Source organism: Thermobia domestica, chromosome 9 (assembly GCF_964235325.1).
Source record: "Thermobia domestica chromosome 9, izTheDome1.hap1.1, whole genome shotgun sequence".
NCBI classification, from domain to species: Eukaryota; Metazoa; Arthropoda; class Insecta; order Zygentoma; family Lepismatidae; genus Thermobia; species Thermobia domestica.
The window spans coordinates 173,754,525-173,773,177 of record NC_137462.1 but is presented as its reverse complement, the minus strand read 5'-3'; the positions used below and the strand labels follow the sequence as shown (position 1 = coordinate 173,773,177).

Genomic DNA, 18,653 nt, shown 5'->3' with positions numbered 1-18,653 from the left:
TAGGTACTTCTGACTTCCAGCTTGATGTGGCAGAAGGGCAAGCCCTATTATTATTATTATTATTATTATTATTATTATTATTATTATTATTATTATTATTATTATTATTATTATTATTATTATTATTATTATTATTATCTATAGAGTAAATCGAGGGGAAATGGAACCCTTAAGCAAAAAACAGTTTATAACACAAGTATTTATTAACTTATGAAAAAAAGCATTAATACATAGCTTATACTTTTAACTTTCATCATTCATAGCGTGAATGAAAACTTAACTTTTAGGTTTCAGTAATGCCGTTCTAAACACAACTATTTGAAGACTCATATTATCCCAACTTATCTCTCAAAATACAGGGTGGCGATATTTTCAATCTAAGTTATGAAACAAGAGCATGTATTCTATGTAGAGATGCAAAAAAGCCGGCTTTTTTGAATCGATGGTTTTTTTCACATAAAAAGCCGGCTTTTTTGGGAAAAAAAACGAGAATTTTGGAAATTTTGGCTTTTTTCAACTTCATGATTTTTCTATCTAAATAGCTTTCTTATAGTATATTCTATAGTTAGATAAGAATTCCATGACCTGAATGTGATATTTCGCTCTGAAATTCACCATCAAGATGGATGGAGCACATGTTTTACGAATTAAAGCTAACATGAAGAATGTAGTATTTGAGGGTAATTTTAGAGGCTATTTAACTTTATTTTAACTTTTGAGTTATCGACATCTTTTTTTCTTCTTTAGTTTGTCATCCGTGTTTCATTTCTAAGAGCTTTTAGTACTCTAGCTTCTAGCGCAAAAGTTAAACTTGCCCGTTTTTCTATTTATCCGTCAAAGCGTACGTTTTTCAATATATCCGTCAAACCGTACTTCCACATTTCTGTTATACTGTAGCTGTGAAGTGATTTAGCAATAATTTTCCGGACACAACCTTGAATACCAATTTATACAAATAATCAGTAGCGGATTTAGAAAAGTACTTTAGAAGGGTTTTTTCTGATTGTTTCGTTTCCTAAAAAGTCGTAATTTTATTTGGGAAGTGCTTGAAGTTTATGAGTACAGGCATAACTAATATTTCGTTTCGTTTATATGTTTAGCAATAATCTTCCGGATACAACTTTAAAAATCATTTTATACTGAGAATCAGTGGCGGATTTAGAAAAGTATTTTGGGAAGGGTTTCTTACTAATGTTTAGTTTTTTTAAACATTCGTAATTTTTATTTGACGGGAGCTTAAAGTTTATGAGTAAAGGCATAAATAATAGATATTTCGTTTGTTGCAGACATTCCGTAACTTTGGGGAACGGGCTTCAGTCCGAAAGACCGCCCCCCTAACCTTCGTAAAACCGTCACTGCTGGTAATTAGTAATAATAACGATTTAAAAACAATAAAAAAGGAAGTCGCCCAACTCACAGTACACGCACTATTTCTACATTCACAGATGGAATGAAGAAAAAGCTTTGTCAGAATGGTTGAATCCCGGACTTCCCGATAGAAGCGCAAAAGCTAATCACTCAGTCATGTTTGTTGTGCAGTTGTATTTAGCTTAACTTAAATATATTCCGTAGTCTTTTTTTTTGGGGGGGGGAGGGGGAGTTCCGTAATGATATGTTGAATCCCTCTTGTTAAAAATTCAGAAAACTTGAGGATTGGGTAAACTGTGATGGTGGTTCTATAAAACTTAACTGTAGAATTTCAAGAATATACAGAACCAAAAGCTCCAGATGTGCAGCCTTTAAGTGTATCATATAAATCTAAGTATTTCTCTTATGTTTTATTTTAATTTTATTTTGTTTCAAAAAGAGGGTATGGAATATTTTGAAGTAAAAATACTACATACTATTTTGCTAGTTATTTGTGTATTCTTTAAAAAGAAGTGTTTACTTTTAGGGTTGGCTGGTTTACACCAACTTTTTTTTTTAATAACTGGTTTAAACCACAAAAATAAAAAGAATGAAAAATGCGAATCGTGTAAACTTCATGGTAACGTTTCCAGATATCAAACCACCTGCAATAGTTTTATTTCCCTTTCACCTTTTAATCAAGGTGTCCCATGTTCAATTCTCGGTCGAACCACAAACCTTCTTTCATGCGTAACCCAAGTAGCGGTTCGGATGTCAGTTTAAGCGAAAGTCTTCTCCTTGATAACCTCGGTATTTCGTAAGGATGTTAAGCCTAAATATACGAAACAAACCAAATTGTATATTTCTGCATGCCGAAATGCGTGTTGTTTTATAAAGAAGCCAATATTGCTTAAATATATTGATAGAAATTGGCAAAATTTATCGATTGCCTACGTAGCTTCCAACATTAGCTTGGATTGGACTTTCAATGATATCTACGTACCGGTACTAAATTTGTAATTTAATACCTCAGTTTTATCGTACTGATTATGGTACGTTGACCTTTAAATTTTACATGCAAAGCAATAACAGGATTTTCCCGTTATTGTCTTACATTTCAAGTAATGACGGGATTTTCCCAATGGCTAGGGCGGGAGATTCTCAACTTAAGAAATTTACTGACCGCACTTCTTTAAGCTTATGGGAGTTCTTCCGGCAAAACCCCGCTGTTGCATAATAACATCAAGGCGAAACAAACTTATTTCTGTGAATATGTAATATAAATACATAAAGCAAAAAATCTAAGTCAAAAAAGCCTGGTTTAAACCAAAAAAGCCTGGTTTAAACATCCCCAAAAATCGGGTTTTTGGCATTTTCAAAAACAACCACGGTTCTTGCCAACTCTGCTTACTTTTGTATATAGGAGGTTAAAAAATTCTTATTATATACATTGGTTAATCCTGTGGAATTCATAATGTAAATATGTTGAAGAAAAATTGTTTGAAATATTTTTTCGAAATTCATAGTTTATTTTCGATGTTTTATATTATTATCAGCATCAACCACTAATTAAATGATTTTTTGTGTTATAGAGAAGCGATACAAAGTCTGTTTTATCAATTTAAAGCAGTATTTTGAAAAAAGCTCAAAATTTCCCAAGCAAAAAAGCAAAGCAGAAAAAACCGAGTTTTTTTCCAAAAAAGCCGGTTTTTTTCCGAGCCCTTGCATCTCTAATTCTATGTGTTGATTGCTCTAATGCGTATAACGACCGAAACAAAGTAATAATAAAATCTAATAAACAATACTACTATAATACAAAAGCTACTTATTACTAATGTTTCTTTCTATGACAAAAAGAAAACAGAATTTCTTCAACTGACCACTATTTAAAAAAAATACAAAATATTTCCAAATTGATTACACACATTTTTCACAAATAAACACAACTTCATTCGGCTTAACTCAACACATTCAGTGTGGTACCATTTGCCGCAACTCTGACAACATATCCACTTTTGGCCCTCGTGGTCCTCATGAAACCACTGGTCACAAACTTCTTTTTGCGCTCTTTGATTTGTGCTTCCGTAGACGTACAAATCCTTCTTTACTTCACCAATGCAATGTGTTCTGTAGATGTTAGTACTTTAGCTTCTTGTCTTGGAGTTCGCATTCTTGGAGTTGTCTTATGCATTGTGAGAACAGGTTCAAATCCTCGTATCAGTTTCCGAGGAGAATGTTTCTTTGGTGAAGCTGTCAGTTTTCACGAAGAATATTTCTTTGGTGACACTACAACATGGTCGTTTTTTATTGAGCTGCTTCGCCTATGAGGGTCGGGCACAGAATAAGATCAAGAGGGTGTAGGTTCTTGTGGATTACTTCCGAAAGACGATCGGTTATCTATACTTGACAATTCAATATCACTACCTGTTGAATTTGAACGATCAAATAGCGAGGAATTACTTTCAATTTAATGTTCTCTAATGTTCGTAGTACGTTTTTCCTCGTATGAAAATAGATAACTGGAATGCTGAACGATTGAAAGGGAAGATGCCAGAACATCTAAAACTATTAATAGCAAGTGTAATTCTATAACATTCATTCCAACTTTCAGTAAATATCCACAGAATTCTAGTTTCGTTATATTTTGCCCTCCATGACGACGCACAAATGCAGACACATTCCTGTAATAAACTTCCTTTAGGGCTTGAAGAAGGTACGATCAGCTGGCTTCATAGCGTGGGTAGTGTGAGGACGGAAACATAAGTGTAAGTCCATCTTTAGCGAACATTAACATCTGTAAAGTTGAACAATGAGCGTTAGTCATGTCCATCAACTATTAATAACGCTGTATTAAGAACTGGACAAAATTTAGAATAAACAGGAAAAATATATCTGCATTCACATATCCTGAGTCACATATGAAGAATACATTTTGAGGAGGAAGATGGTCTTGAAATTCAAGCCTCAGACTTTTGGCACGAAAAATAACAGATGGAGGCAAATAATTACCAACTGCTTTGGACATAAATTGTTTGATTTTCACTCACAAGGAAAATATACTATTGTTTTATTAAAATGATTGCAAAATAACTTCTCCATTACGCCTCTTTCTTGGTGCCCATTTTACCCCTATTAGATATGCCCATATTCTTCATCATGTAACATCCCAATGAAGTTGCCAACACTGCCGAAAATGAGTCAACGTCAAGGCTTGGTTAGCATGTATGAACAACTCTTGGCTGTGGCGTCACGGCCATGTATCTTAATTTTGTACAATTTCTAAACTTGTTTCGATAAACGTTATTTCCTAAGTATGCAAAATAACATTAGCCATCATAATGAGGTACTTTTAAAACACATTTTACCTTGAAAATGCCGATTACTTCTACAAAAACAAGATACAGCGGACAACATGTTTGCACTCACATAGATCACACTCCAACAATGTTGAATACTGCATGTACGGAAGTTTTCACTGACTGAGACTGGAGATAGAGAGCCAAAACCTTAAAAATGTGCTCATTTTACCCCGGTGCTCATATTCCCCCCGATTTGCCATATAGCAGTAATAACGCAAGTGCTACGGACAAACTAATGCACACTAAACCGCCCAAGTGTCTAACGATATGATCATAATACGACGAATTTCGAACGAATAGAAGCAAAAGTTACAAGGGACTAAAGATCTGACTGATTTTAAAAGACTTTATTTCGAAAAACTGTTTAGGTAAGTACTATGTTCGATGGCATAGATGGTTTTCAATAAATGTAAAAATCAATCACGACAAACTTGTTGTAATTACATATACCAAAAATTGTTGTTATAACGTGTAATGTTATAGAAGGAAACCAAAGGAGCAACTGTTGCTAAAAGTTCCCATAAATACGCCATTTTAACCACAATAATCTTTAGTAACATTTTTAAATGTTCCGAAATGGTTTGAGGTATCAGATTACTGTAAACGAGATTTTTGATCTTTTTATCTTTTGAAAAGTATCTACATAGTTGGAAATTGCATTTCCAAGCACTTTTTTTTTTCGAAATAAAGTCAAAATTTCATTCATTTGTAACTTTGTTCTACTTTTTCGAAATTTATTGTATGAAGGCTGTATGCTTTGAAAGTGCATAAATTCGTCTAGCTCACTAGGATTATTACTGTTGTAGAAGCCTCTAAATTTTGGTTATTTTCGATATTCGTGATACTGTAGCGGTCTTAGTGTGTGTGACACTGTATAATAAGTGTGATATTATAAATTTTCGTTTAACTTATAGATTTGAATGATCTTACATGGTGTCGTTCGAAAAATACAATTATATTTTAGAATGTGTCAAACAATGTCCCCTGTCGATATTTTCACGGTACGAAATTTCATCATTTTGTATGTATTAGTTTGAAAGTTACAAGGGAGTATCAAGATAAATTGTAGACCCTATATATATATATATATATATATATATATATATATATATATATATATATATATATATATATATATATATATATATATATATATATATATATATATATATATATAGATAGATAGATAGATAGATAGATAGATAGATAGATAGATATATGGAAGGTAGTTTGAAAGAACTTTCTCTGTTGTGAGCGTGCTTTTTTGTTATGAATTTAATCGATCATTGTTGATCGTAACTGCCCTAAAATTTAATAATCTATTTGTTGTCACGGAGCATAGCAACATTTTAATATAATTTTGTGATTAACAAATCCGTAATAGAAAAAAGCAAGATGGCGTTGTGATAATGAGTACGTAGTCAGCGATGTATTTAAAATCAAATTTTATTCGAAAACATGTTACATTTTTTGACAAATTTATTTATTTTCGAAGTGAATTTATCTTGCATATGGTTTTATAGCATGATATCCAGTGTCAGACCATTTGCACTTTAACAACAAATCACAGATAAAATATTTAGTATCAAAACAGGCAATTTCGGCTTAGACCGCGTCACATTGTTTGCAAATTGTGAAACAATTCTAATATGAAATAATTTTCAGTAATTTGGTCGAAGAAAAAAGCTTTATAGCAGTGACCGTAGTTAATATTTCCCATTATGGGTCAAGGAGAAGAAGATAAGTCCTTTTAGCATAAAAGGTACAGACGGATTCAATCCCTTTACAGGTAATGTTTGAAAAAAAAAAAAAAAGATTAAGAATTTTATATAGGTAATATGTTCGATTACCCATATATAACTAAAAGGTTTTTTAGTTGATAAGTGTCCATGACACCGGAAAATATTCGTGGGCACTTTATAGGTTCTTTGCGAATCGTAGAAACAAAGTAGAAGAGTAATCGAGCACACAAAATGGATCACATATTGACATACTCAGTGTGTAGAAAGAATGTGAAAAATTAGAATATTGTTTTTGGTATTATGTGAAAAGATGTGAATTAATATATTAGTATGCGAGTTTTAAAACTTTCGTATCGTTTTTGCAAATTCTTGGCTAGTATTTGGAAATAAGTGAAAGTGATATTTGCTGCTGATTATCAACATAGTATTGTTCATTAGACATCACCATCCAGAAGACACATTGCTGACTCAAGAAAATTCGTTTTATTTTTCTAATTTTTATTTTTCAAACAAGAAAGAACGCAATTAAGCTAATCTAACTTTATAAAATTATAAAAGAATACTAAAACTGTATGAGACCGTGAATGCTGTAGAAATGAGAAGACTTATCACGTATAATTTCCGTATAAATTATATTAAAAATTTGGCTTGCAAAAGTGGTTTTTGAATCTTTTTTTGCATATCAGTTGGAATAGAATGCAATTTATGTACCTTTCGTCAATTCATTCAACATTTTGTCGGTTAAATCAAACTTTTCGATTTCTTCGCCCAGTTCACGTCCGCTTTGACCTAACTTAACCTTTTGTTTGTTTGAATGTCGTTTGAGTAAGAACATGAAATAAAAACTAACCAAAATTGGGTGACCGCAGTCAGAGACAAATAACATCGCTTTAGAAGCCATGAGCTTCATATGCGTTTCTAGAATTGTAATCGCCAACGAAACGACACCGATTTTAGAGAATTAATTTCAAGATTTTATTGGTTTCATGAATGAAAGGCATGGGGGGGGGGGGCAATGGTAGTCTTCATTTTAATAACGAGTGGGTTGAGTACAGAAAAGCAATGATGATACTCCTCTAAGCTGAACAGTACTATCACTGTTTTTCTATACTTAACTCACGTGTTATTAAAATAAGGGTTACCGTTGTTTTCTCCAACCTCCATGTCCTTCAAATGTTGGCAAAAATATGTAGGTATCAAAGGGAACTGCTTTGAAGTAAATAAAGTGTAAATTCTTTTTAGTGATTACAGGGTATTCATAAATAGTTTGTTGAGTTCGTTTGTGGATAAAACTATTGTTTACCACATTTGCACACAAATGGTGACAATGAGGGTTACCACATTTGCACACAAATGGTGACAATGAGGGTCTAACTAAATCTACAATTCGTTTAATGTACAAATTTTACAATGTATGTGTGATATTATATCACCTGAATACGTTTTTCTCATTCATACTTTATAATCTTGTACCTCCAGTTGGGCTAACGTCTCTTCACCTATGAGTTTAATCATCTGCAACTTCACTTTTAGGAGGTAAAATGTCTACAAACCACAAAATAATATCTTAACAACTTTGCTTTGATATTCGAATTATTATTACTATTTACCACAAAATTTCAGAGTTATGAAAATGAATCTGCAGCAAGAGATCTACACTTTTTGTAAGTTTAATTGACATTCACATTAATGCAAGTCTTTCTCAAAGTATAATTTCAGTTTATTTGGGAAAGTATATAGTTGTGATTTCTTACTATTTTAAATATGTACGATACATTCGAAATGCAGCAGCAACTTCCAAACTTCACCTAAATTATATTCTCTTTTATAATTATAATAATAAATTTTCATCGCTCGTAATGTTAATAGTTGAACTTGTTGATATCCTGATGACCAGACCATTTTCTTACTGCTATAATATTTCTAACTACTGCAATAATAGCTTTATTTTAAAAACACGTATTTAATTGTAGTAATTAAAAATGTTACTTAAGATTGTTTTAATCGGTCAAAAATAATTACCTTAATTTAACAATGAGCAGATGAAAGAGTTGTCACTTACAATGTTTGTTATAAGATTTGGTTCATCCTTGTCTATGACGTGAATGGCATATTAATAATAGAAAAAAAACTCCAATTAGACATACAACTTTCAAATTTTGAAATAAAATCAAAATTTTTAATTTTATTTTCCAAATCTCTTTCTTTTTCTTTTCTCCTTTTCTTTCTTCCTTTTTTTTAAAGATATTTCAATACTCAAATGTTGTAGGAAAATGAAGATGATCACTTACATAATTAACTAAATTAGTTTGTATAAATTAACCCCTAAATCACGAACATTTCGTTTTCGAAACATGGAGGCCCAACTACGGATATTTCGTTTTCGAAACACAACTACAATAACTTTCGTACCACTGGAATCCTGTACATTATCGCACGCAAAGAGCTTAAATGGCTTCTGATATCACCACGGAAGAATGGAAAGAACCATATCTTGAACAATGGAAAGAACAAAGTGGCCGAAATACTAACACAAACATTAAAAGTTTTTTCCAACTCGACGAAATCGGCTTAAATGGCTTCGTAGTTTACGGGACGCAGGGTTTTGGCGCTCTCGCAATTTAAGTTTTGGCGCTCTCGCAATTTAAGGGTTACTAAATATTTCTTTATCAGAAGGAACCAATGAGTATCCAGACTTTGGCATTTCGACCAAACTTAGCTAAAACACAGGGTTAAGCTATCTATAAATGTTGGTCAAGCCTGGAACAAAATTGTACAACGGGAGTAAAGTTACGTAAATGAAAATTTTATTTTTGTATTTTGACTGACTAGACAATATAGTTTTGATCAAAACAATTCATGGCGGCAACATGCGTAAGTATGAGTAAAACACTTGTATTGGTAGACTCTGTAATGCTTATAATACACAAAATATAAAAGGTTTGGTTGAAATTTCTATGCAGAATTGTTTATTTAATCCTAAAAAAAATATCTCTAGATAAATGATTAAAGTCATAACTGTAGAAAGAGGTGATTACGTAAGTAGATTGTGTTATAACTAGTAATACAAATTAATTTTTATAAAGCATGCCAGTGGAATATATAGCACTTTACTTATTATTATATACGAAACAATTCTGTTGATGCTTTCGCAATGTCTACCTTTATAAATAAAATTTTCTGGATTTTATAGGCTAGTGCAACGTGTTTCTGTCTCTTTTATTTCAACGAAAGATATTTTGGTCTGACACATTATTCTCATCAATTTTGCTGTCGAAATTTGCGCTTTTATACGTTGTACATATGACTATATGTATCTTGGAAAATATAATTCACTAATCACAATAGGTATCGATTATATAATCTTGTGGTTCTGAAACCTTAACTTCGCTCTCATTGCCCAATCCTGTCAAACTTGATTGATATTCAAATAAACAATCTAGATCTGTGACTAGAGGTCGAGATATTAATAAGGAGCTTTTAAAAATCAAGTTAGGTTTAAGAATGTTATTCATTTATTTATTACTTCTTACCAGAGCCAACAGAGACTGGAATTTTTTTTAAATATATTTTTGTAACACTGTCCCTACATTCCGATATTCCTCTTTTGAAGCAATTTTTATAAATCAAGTCCCATAAAGTTACAATCGGGGTGGTTTTCAATCAGATTCACGTTCGATACAAGCAGCACCCTGGGCACACTATAAGCAATACCCTTTCCCATCATAATCTTTGAGGCCTTACAATAAGAAGAGAAAATATCAATAATGGCATATTAGTTTTGGTTGGGGGGGGGCTTCTTTCTTGACAATTCTCCGGAGAATCTTACCATTATCCACCAATATGGAATACTGTGTCTCGCGTTGGCAACTGACAATCGTGATATGAATAAAATAAACATGCATTGTTCACGTAGTGATAGCGAGAATATAAATTTATTTTATTTTATTAACAAGATAGGCTTCCCTCCCATGAAATCAGCCTGTGTATCAGGAAAGTTGGCGGAAGAGGGGTGAGTCGATTGAATATCTTACTATGATGAGTTATATACCCATTATTAGTGGAAGAGCCGAGCTTTGGCTACGTACAGAGCCAAGATCCACCACTCCTCGCTCTTCCTACTGATATAAGAATATTATTATAAACAACACATAGACAAATACCAATTCACAACAAGAGGCGTGTACCCATCTTCCGTATTTGTTACATTTCTGCTATCATTAGTTTTTTTAACTGTTCTTTTTTAATGATTTTTTCCTAATATTTTCTGTCGCACCCCTGGCACATATCCAGAGCCTAATGTGCCCGTTTGTATAAGCAGGTCCTTTTTTCAATCTTTTGCTAAATTCTAAATTTTTCGTACCTAGAGCTTACCATTTCTGTACGCCATTAAGAGCTTTCCATTTCCTTGGTAAACCATTTAATGAAATTCTTTACTTACATTGTAATATTTTTTCATTTCCATTTTCTGGAGCACAGCAACATGAAGAAAGCTATCATTTATTTTTTTGCAATGTTTCGTTTGCATTTCACCCAGATTCTGTGAAGAACTTAAGGACATCTTTCTCTGTTTACTTACTTGGAACTGTATAGTGCACATACTTTGTTTACCTTTGTTCGAGCACTTTTACATTCCGTTTCATATGATTTTAATATTTTTATGATAAAACTATTCCAGAGAATCGCGTACTTGACTATAAATTGATTCTTCTTTAATATATACAAAACGTTACTGCAGTGTAGTTTGTATGCAATCATGTAGATTTGTAGTTACAAATAAATTTTCATATTAAGATCTGGTTCTTAGTTTGTCACAGTGGCGCTATTCAGCTTGTTTGCACCGGTTTGCTAGATCCGGTTGTTAAAATATTTCGAATTCGCAGAACCGTTTGTTATACCGAGTCATAAACTCTCTCTCTCTCTCTCTCTCTCTCTCTCTCTCTCACACACACACACACACACACACACACACACAAGCAGCTGGAAGATAGAACTTGTTGGATACAAATTTTTCACAGCCAAAAACAAATGACCTATTTAAAGAGCCTTGCTTTGTTCTGAACATACCAGAAGTCTACTGACGGGGTGGGGAACGTAAATTTTATTTTATCTCCACTTTTAGAAATCCGTATAGCTATAGGGTTAAACATAATCTCTCAGAACAAGATATTATTCCTAATATACTTCCTCAGAACAAGCTTTTATTTTTAATATACCAGGAATGAGAACTGGGATTATATGAGTAATGTGGTGAGGGTTATTTATATTTGAAACGCAAACCTACCATTATCGTCAATTACCGATCCATTGCTGGATGAAGGTTTTTCCAATACTTTTTGACAACCATCAGCCTTGGACAATTCGTCGAGGGAGGATAGAATAAGAAACTACCGGTACTATAAAAGAGGCACTGTTAAGATGGGAGCAGGGGCATATCCACGTGAGGGTACAACGGGTTCAGACCTAAAAAAAAAAAAAATGGTTACTCAACATATGTTGGTACACTTTTTAATAAAAACTATATTTGTTTAGCAGAGAAATGATTGATGTAGCCCACAGATTTTGATCTTACATTTCGTTTGTACTCTTTCCTTCTAAAACCAATCTAATTCTTTTTTTTTTTTTTAATATAGTCATCAGTACTTAACAATTACTTACCGTCGTTTCGAGTGTAGAATAACACCGGTTCAATACTACACAGACGTAATGTCCTGTAACATTGGAGCCCAGCAAACTCTAGACCCCTCCCAAGAAAATATTCTGTGTACGTGCCTGTGTGGCCGTAAAATATTTTAAGAATGGAGGCTGAGATTGTTGGGTCATGTTAGAACGAAGAAATGACGACAATATTCGAAAGGGAGTTGGAAAGCTGCAAATAACAGGTAAAAAGAAAAGGGAAAGGTGCAAGACAAGATGATTTTACAATATACAAAATTAACTGAAAGAGCGGGGATGGAATAGAGGATCCAGGATAGAGGAGAGTGGAGAAAAAGAATTAACGGTGGGAATGTGGACCCCATATAAACAGGAGAAAAGAATAAGATTTTGTATGTAAAAGAAAGTATCCTGTTGAGTAGGAGATTTTGTATCTATTGCTTGTCTTCAACGGTGACACAGATACTTATAATCGTGACACACTTAGTCCTAACAGTGACGCAGATACTCCTAAAAGTGTAACACACATATTTTCTAACAGTAAATAATGTTTCAAAATACATAGTCATTGAAATCATCCGATACTAAACTAAAGGAATCGTTCAGTCTTACATTATCCTTTCAATAAAATGGGAAATATATTCTACTTTTAAAAACTAAAGAAATATTATGTAAGTAATTCTTCTCTCACCCATGGCCAAAAGGAAACTCTTTTCATTTTATGCGTTTCTCTTTCAAGTAAGCAATCTATTGTATTGGCACGTATTCTAGTATACTGTACCCAGTTTTAACTTTTTTTTTTTTTTTCACTTAGAGAAAAGTTTATTCCATCCATCAAACAGAAATTACGGTGAGCTCTGATTTATTCTGTTTGGACGAAGACCTCTGTTGGAGAATAAACACCAATAAAGCACGAACGTAGGTTAGACGATTTTTCGTGCCTCAGTATAAAAACAAAAGCCCTTGCGTTGTTAGAAAAGCTTAAATCATCAAATATAGTGTCCAATTCTCAGAAGATGGCTTAATGAAGTTTGAGTAGCATATGTGAATAGAGAAGGAAAGGGTGTGCTGTCTGTTTGCTAGTAGCTAAATAGGTCCCATCCAATAAATGAACGCCTACTGAATAATGTGCTTTGTGCTCATACTAGCTATCATCTTGGATATTGATTAAACTCTTGACATTTTGTGAGTTTGTTCTGAAGTAGTTTAAATTCTAGCCACCTTTACGCTCTGCTTATTTGAACAGTCGTAAATAGCTCTGAAACGCTCGCGGTGGTCCCTAAGTGAGAAGCGGGAAAAGAGACAATTCGGAGGCACCATTCTATCCAGCATTGGGGCTTCTTGTGCTCAAGAATAAATATACAAGACGCTGATTTATCGGTTTCTAGACAAGTTAAGCCTTGGCTTCTCTCTCTCTCTCTCTCTCTCTCTTGCTCTTTTTATTTCATCTTTCTTTCTTTCTTTCTTTTAAGACCTTCTTTCACAGCTACAATGTTGCTACAACTAGCAATACACAAAGATAACTATCAGACATATGGCTTAATATCAACGAGGTTTATTTTCATCACAATTGAAAAATGATTCACTCGCAGTAGAAGGTAATAAAAAGAGGAATCAACGCTCTGTTTAATACGGAGCAAGCAAACCACATCAAGATTTTTCTTGTTACTGTTGCCGACTGGTGGCGAGTTACGTTATTGCTATAAAATTTTTATATACGAATAGATTAAGGTTTTAGGATTTACACTGTAGTGATTTCTATTGGTATACGGTTACCACTAGAACACTTTTTTGCTTCCTTATAAGAGTGTATCCTAATTCTTCTAAATACAGTACGGTAATATTGCTTAGTCTTCAACTAATGTATTGCGGGTCGGATCGCTTGTAACGGATAATAGCTTGGATTTTTTTTCACGCTATATGCAATAGCTGAATCTTTTGCATTTTTCTTTGAGTAACAGTTGTCACTGAAATCTGATTCACCTAGCTGAGTATCTACAGCGCGCTCAGACCTGCAAAACACACACACACACACACTGTTAAGTGTTCAAGATTTTGTTTCGCCGCATTCTACCTTTTGACAAGTTTGCATACATGTTTATTATTATTATTATTATTAACCAATGGCGGTTTTAGCGGGTAGACCGGGTAGGCACGGGTCTACCCAACATTTTGAAAAATGTATAAATGCTAAAAGATGCAATAACGAGTAAAGAGAGGAGTTCAAGATTGAAGTTCCGAATACATTCTTGGCTTTAGAAGATTCGGAGTGCACTAGTGTTGAGGACGCTTGTATTGAAATTAGAGATAGTATTAAAATTTCAGCAAAAGAAAAAATTGAGACAAGCGGAAATCATAGGAAGAAACCATGGCTCGACCAGGAATGCATTAAATTAGCAGAGAAAAGAAAACAGGCAAAATTACGTTGGCTACAAAATCCGAATGAAATAACTACACAAAATTTCGTAGACATCAGGTGGGAACCTCCAAAACTTTTAGAACAAAGAAACGCGATTTTTTGAAAGCTAAAATTAAGGAACTTGAAGATAGGGTCTAATAGTAAAAACAAAAACATTCGGGACATGTATAAGGGGATCAACGAATTTAAGAAAGGATATCAACCTCGTGCTTATATATTAAAGAAAGCTGACGGGACAGTTCTCACTGATGCGGATAGCATCTTAAATAGATGGAAAGATTTCTTTGACGATTTGCTTAACACGCAGCCAAAAACTAATGTGCGTGGAGAAAAGGAGATACACACCGCAGAACCGTATATTCCAGAACCTAACCGATTAGAAATAGAAACCGCTATAAAGAAATTAAAGAAACACAAATCTCCGGGTGTAGACGAAATTCCGATTGAGTTAATTCTAGCTGGAGGCGAAAAATCGTGGAACACGATACACAAACTCATTCTCATTATCTGGAACAAGGAATAATTACTACAAGAGTGGAAAGAATCAATCATTGTTCCAATTCACAAGAAAGGCGACAAAACTGTAATAATTATCGAGGCATTTCTCTTTTGTCAACATCCTATAAAATCCTTTCAAATATTCGATTAGCACGATTGACCCCATACGCAGATGAAATTATTGGAGATTAACAGTGCGGATTTAGACGAAATCGATCAACTATCGACCAAATATTTACCATTCGCCAAATACTCGAAAAGAAGTGGGAATGCAATACCCCGGTACGTCAACTATTTATTGAATTTAGAAAGTCTTACGACTCGGTTAGGAGATAAACATTATACAACGTTCTTACAGAACTTGGAATACCGAGAAAGCTAATTAGATTAATTAAGATATGTTTAAATGAATCACAAAGTAAAGTCCGGGTAGGAAAACTTTTGTCCACGAGCTTTCACGCCGAAAATGGCCTGAAACAAGGAGATGCGTTATCACCATTATTATTCAACTTTGTCCTGGAATACGCTATAAGGAAAATCAAAGATAGCAACCAGGGCCTAGAGTTTTACGGTATTCACCAGGTTATGGCATATGCTGATGATGTAAATTTAATAGGGGATGACAGGAGAACAATAGAAAGAAATGCAGAGATCTTATTAAACGCTTGCAGGGACATGGGTTTGGAAGTATATGCAGAGAAAACTAAATACTTGGAAGTGTGTCGGGACCGCAATACAGCAAATTATAGATGCGTTAAAATATTAAATAATTCCTTTGATAAAGTGGATACTTTCAAATATCTAGGATCAATATTAACAGACGAGAATCATATTCACGAAGAAATTAAATGTTGACTAAAAGCAGGGAATTCATGTTATTATTCAGGGGTCATTCCATGTCAAATCACCTAGAGCACTGTGCTTCAATGTCTCAGATTATCTTCAAAAATTTTTCATACCGATGAAATTATGCTAAATTATTTCCCCCCCCCCCCCCGATTTTTTGGATGAGAAATGGGCCGAGGAGAAATTTTTGAAAAATATGAATTTTGCTTCAATTTCACTTTTTGGCATTCAGCATCACGGAACTAAATTACCATAACTTTCTTATTTTTGTAGTTATTGGGCTCATCCGGGTGTCAAATGAAAGCTTAATTTTTGTTCTTTCAGTAGATTGTAAGTAACATTGCAAAAGGTTACACTGTAAAACATTAATGGGCGTACAAAGCAAATTTTAGGCTTTTTACAAATTGTTTCATTGCTCAAAAGTTACAACTATGATACTTTTGAAACTTTTTTTTGTACATTCATCTTAACACGTACATAGTATGGTTAAAAAAAATAAAGAGGGTGTTTTTTAATGTTTTTGTAATTATTATTTTTTTATGTACGGAAATATACAGTTTTAAGTTTTGTTAACAATTGAGTCATTGCTCGTAAGTTAAACTATGAAACTTTTGAAACTTTTTAAATAGAATCATCTTAGCACATACATGATATGGTTGAAAAAAATAAAAGAGGTGCTTTTGGTATTTTTGTTATTATTATTTTTTTGGTACTTTACATGTACGGAGATATACAGAGTTAAGTTTTGTTACAAATTGTGTCATTGCTCGTAAATTACAATGTGAAGCTCTTGAAACCTTTTTATTGGATCATTTTAGCACATACATGATATGGTTAAAAAAAATAAAAAGTGTGCTTTTGGTATTTTTGTAATTATTATTTTCGTACGTCAGAGTGCAATTCATGAATCGCTCTGGGCCTTCTATATTCTACTGGCCAGAAAATGAAGACTTTTGTCCTATACCTTTTCAAAATATCATCTGGGAAGTTCCTCTTCCATCTCTTACAAGCCAATCAGCCCGGACTTAGGCAACTGAAAGCAAAATTGAAAAAGAAGACATCATATCATCAATGAAAAGAATGAGCTATGAAATATAGGACACAACATTTTGTATGTAAATCTATGTAATTCTGAGAAGTATTACTGGTATGTATGCTTATTGTTTTCATCTATGTATATACATTAGTGTATTATTTCTTATTTCTGTTTATATTAATAATCACTCAACCCCTTACATTGCTAGGCCTATATTTTCAATTCACAAAACCGCAAGATTATTACAAAAGAAGGTATTCCTTTTTGTTATTTAATCATACCTAGTAAATGCAAACTAATCCTATAAAAAGTTATAAAAGTTTGATAGTTGTAAGCGATGGTACAATTAGGTAAAAGATTGAAAGTCATAGTTAAAGTACAAAAATATAATATGGTAATACCAAAACTACACATTACACCAGTTCTATTTTTAAGCATGCCTAATATTTACTAAGATGATTATTTGAAAAAGTTTTAAAGTGTGACAGTTGCCACTTCTGAGTAGGGATGGCCAAACTTTCCCGAAATCTGAAATTTTACTTTCCGGAATTTTTCCGAATTCCAGATTTTTCCGAAATCGGGAATTTCGAATTTTTTCAATTTTACTTTCCGGAATCCGGAATGTAAAAATTCCGGAATTGGCCATCACTACTTCAGAGGAAAGGCATAATCTGTTAACAACAGTAAATATGTATATTTCTGTACATTTAAAACGCAAATAATAATAAAAATTGCAAAAATACCAAAACCATCCTTTTTATTTTTTAACCATATCATGTATGTGATAAAATGATTCTATAAAAAGAAGCTTCAAGAGTGTCATAGGTGTAACTTATCAGCAATGACACAATTTGTAACAAAACTTAAAACTGTATATTTCCGTACATGTAAAACACCAATAATAATAATAATAATAATAATAATAATAATAATAATAATAATAATAATAATAATAATAATAATAATAATAATAATAATAATTTTAATAATAATAATAATTACAAAAATACCAAAAGCACCCCTTTTATTTTTTTACCATATCATTTATATGCTAAGATAACTCTATTTAAAAAGTTTAAAAAGTTTCATAATTGTAACTTACGAGCAATGACAATTTGTAACAAAACTTAAAACTGTATATTTCCATACATGTAAAATACCAAAAAAATAATAATTACAAAAATACCAAAAACACCCTTTTTATTTTTTAACCATATAATGTATGTGCTTAAAAAGTTTCAAAAGTTTCATAGTTGTAACTTACAAGCAATGACACAATTTGTAACGAAACTTAAAACTGTATATTTCCGTACATAAAAAACAATAATTACAAAAATACTAAAAACATGTTATTTATTTTTTAACCATACCATGTACGTGTTAAGATGAATGTACAAAAAAAGTTTCAAAAGTTTCATAGTTGTAACTTTTGAGCAGCGACACAATTTGTAAGAAAAAAAAAGCTTTGTACGCCCATTAATGTTTTACAGTATAACCTTTTGCAAGGTTACTTACGATCTACTGAAAGAGCAAAACTTAAGCTTCATTTGACAGCCGGATGAGCCCAATAACTTCAAAAATAAGGAAGTTATGGTAATTTAGTTCCATGATGCAGAGTGCCAAAAAGTGAAATTGAAGCAAAATTAACATTTTTCAAAAATTTCTTCCCGGCCCATTTCTCATCCAAAAAATCTGGAAAAAAATAATTTAGCATAATTTCATCGGTATGAGAAATTTTTGAAGATAATCTG

General features: G+C 32.7%; 1 protein-coding gene across 1 annotated transcript in view; it reads left to right on the top strand.

Moving 5' to 3' along the window:
- The window catches only part of H2.0 (Homeodomain protein 2.0), a 171,649-nt gene that overhangs the window by 80,502 nt on the left and 72,494 nt on the right, over positions 1 to 18,653 (top strand). The window lies entirely within an intron of this gene.